Genomic DNA, 3,584 nt, shown 5'->3' with positions numbered 1-3,584 from the left:
TGCATACACATGAGCAACCAATGTTTTCTTTCCAACTCCGAAACCACCTATGATTGGAAGAACTGTCGGTGCATGATCACCAGGAGGATTGTTGTGCTCCAACAAGAAGCTCAATAGTTTTTGCTTTTCAGCATGTCGGCTGAACATGAAGTTGTTGGTGTAAAGATAAACATCATATGGCCTACGAGACATGCGCTCACATCCACTCAGAAGGACAACAAATTCTGCCATGTTAGCAACAGCAAGTTCTAAGCTTTCCAAGGCACCATCTGACTCGAGGTGCATGGCCATGTCATGCTTCTCAATTTTTTTCGAGAACGCTTGAAAGGAATGGATATATACAAGATGCTGCTTGATGGGTCATCGATACTAACCTCGTTAGTGTCTGCACTGTCTTGGAGGTTTTGATACCTCAAGCAGTGGCGTAGCTAGGGGGTGGCCAGGGTGGTCCATGGACCACCCTGGAATTTCCCCATAGCTTGTATATAATGTAGTAAAATAAATATTTTTTTAAAAAATAAATAACTTATGTTAATATTTTTATTAATGGACCACCCTGGTGTATTGGGCTGGCTACGCCACTGACCTCAAGGTGTCCAGCACGCGGTACCCTTTGTACATGGCCTCCGAGAGCATCTTTAGCTGCAACAACATCCCATAATTTGTTATGTACCGTGCATCTGCCTCCTCGATGATGATGCTGACTCTCATCAGGAGGTGCTGCAATCTCCTCACCACCTTCTCCTCTGATTGTGCATCGCTCAAAGATGAGTAGTACTGGTTCTTCGGGAAGGAGATGAAACGGCTCACTAGTTCACCTGTGACTACAGATATGGTAGCTTCCATGGCAAGCAAGAAGAGCGGCCGATGAGGAGAGCTACTGGTCGATCTCTATGTAGTCTGGACAAATTAACTAGCATCTGTCAAGTCTTGCAGAGTTCCGCACACAATAGAAAAGTCCCCAGACTATTGACTGCGACGAGTTCAAGAGTGAGTGGCAGACGGCTGCTAACATGTACCATTTATAAACTGCCTGTACTTGTACTATATATTGGTCTACTAGCCCCAAGGAATACACTAGTTGGGCTCCTCGTAAAAACATGTGAGAATGACTAGCCAACTGCCCAAGCGTCATGAAAAGACTTGTATTTTTAATAGTCACAGTAGGTAGGTCTAAATTAATATTCTTCCACACTAACCTGTTTTTGGCCTTTGGAGATCATGGCGTCATTATTTTTTAATGATATTCCTCACGGATGTTTGAATCCAGGTTGAGAAAACAAAGGCTACCATTGTGTACTATATTCTCATACAATTAATATGCATATCATTTATGTTACACAACAGCAAAATACTTGAAGTTACTTCCTGAGTAGTCAATCATTTGGAAGATATATCTACCAGTTCTTCATGGCTCAAAACTGTTGCGCCATATGTGTTCTTCATGGCCAGGCTTCTGTTGATGGACAAACCTGATTGCTCTCTGCAATGGTAAAGCTGTTGTGATTCTGAATTACTAGTTATTTAAGGATTTACCCGATGATGATTCATAGACCTCTTTCTTGTTAGTTTAATTTATGTTTCATTAGTTGGCCACCTTATTAATACTAGCTAGATCTTTTGAGTAGTAGTACTAACTGCCACTTAAGATGATGCTATATATGGCCACGCGGACATATCTGATGCTCATGTATCAGAAAATACGACAAGATTTTACATTACACAAGTTCTGCAACAATATTAGATCGGCACTCCCCGCCGCTTACTCCCTAGCATGGCACTAACTTCATGTGTATCCAGGGCACAGCTTGTAACAAAGTGAGCAGCTGAATTATGAGGGTGTATCCTTGATTCCCATGAAATTTGAATGAAGTTATTTGGGTCTAACACTAGGATCTTCTAGAATTTCCCCCAGTCTCACACTTGGTGATTCCTCCTTGATTGGAACATTAACAGTATAGTTTGTCATGGTAAGTGAATGTCAAGCAAAATCCGGAATGTCCACTGGGTGGCCTTGTTCTAAAGCATAGTTGGGTGCACACCATATATGGAGAGGTTTCTTTTAACCATACTTATCCCCTTGTTCAATATGCAACGCCAGAACTGGACATGGAGATTCCTTCTTAAAACGTCCGCGAACATATTTGTTTCAACAAGTGTACCTTGCATGCTGTGCAAAACCTTCGCGTCGAACCATGCGCGCTGCCTCGCAAGCGCCACAATGACGACGGGGCCGGGAGCTCCTCCCTCCGCCTGCTGGTGGAGGAGTGGCGCAAGGAGTAGGCGCAGAAGCGCGACGCTCTCTCCCGCAGCGCCGGCAGCCGGACCTGGAGCAACTTCGACAGGCTGGACCGAATATTCTCGCCTGTGCTCAAGCGTCTCCGGGCGGCTGTCAATCACCCTTGGCCACCCTTCCGGCGGCATGCGCTCGAAATCAGGACGAGGTTCGGATGGCTACGCGCGCCGCAAAAAAGCTGCCGGAAAAAAGGGGATTTGTCGCCGGAGATGTTCAATTGCAGCAGAGGGGGATATGGGAAATGAAGAACGCGGACCCTAAAATGGCCTCGCTCTAGTATATATTGCGGATTCTAAAGCGGTTCTCCGGCCTCCCGTAAAACATTTACATGTAGGGCCGTTTTTGCATGACTTTTTCGGGCCGGGTTTTTTTGCTTGTATTGTAAATTAGCCGGAAAAACATGACCGGCGAGCTTTTAAGGGATCTGCATATGCTCTTAGCAATAGTCGTACCGCTTCCGTTTTCTCATGGGGCCCGACGGTCAGTGCCTACCAGCGATGTTGTTCGCTGAATCAATCTCCAATCTCCTTCCTTCCCCAAAGCCCAAACACGCCGTGGCATCGGCCACCGACGAGCGGCGCCGCCGCGCAGCACGTAGCATCCCCATCGGGTCTCGTGCGGACCCATGGTGGTCACCTACTTAAAATGGGACGAGGGGAGGCGCCTAGCCAGGTCGATTGGGAGGACCTCATGGGCTAGAGCAGGAGCCTCGCCAGCGGCAACATGCGCCTCACGGATGCTGTGCAACCCCCAACTACCTTCTTCCCAACCTACCATGGGTGCAACCACGAGCATCCTCCTGCCTTCCCTAGTCCAGCAATGAGCCGCACCTCGTGTGGAGCCATGGCGGTCGCCGACGTCAGGTGCGAGGGAGAATGGGAGGCGCGTAGCTAGTTCGACTACGAGCACCTCAAGGGCTGGCACGGGAGCCTCCCGGATGCAACGCGATGCCGCAGTGCTCCCAGGGTTCTTCGAAATCAATTCCTAGGCAATTTGTATCTAAACCTGTCCCGATTTCACTATCAAGTATAGCATAATGCTAGCCATAACATTGCAATGATGATGATGTTGATGATGCATATACCTCTTTCTTGTATGTTTAATTTCTGTTGCATCGGTTAGCCACCTACCCGAGAGACCGAGACTTGAAGCATTATCTAAGAAGCGCACTTCTGCAGATTTACTGTACATTAATTGAGATGGGTGATACATTTAGTTCAATGGTTCACAGCAACGATGCATCAATAAAATACAACAAGAGTTACATTTTACAAGTCTTGAAACAAAA

Source organism: Triticum aestivum, chromosome 2A (assembly GCF_018294505.1).
Source record: "Triticum aestivum cultivar Chinese Spring chromosome 2A, IWGSC CS RefSeq v2.1, whole genome shotgun sequence".
Lineage (NCBI taxonomy): Eukaryota > Viridiplantae > Streptophyta > Magnoliopsida > Poales > Poaceae > Triticum > Triticum aestivum.
Note: the sequence above shows the minus strand (reverse complement) of the source record.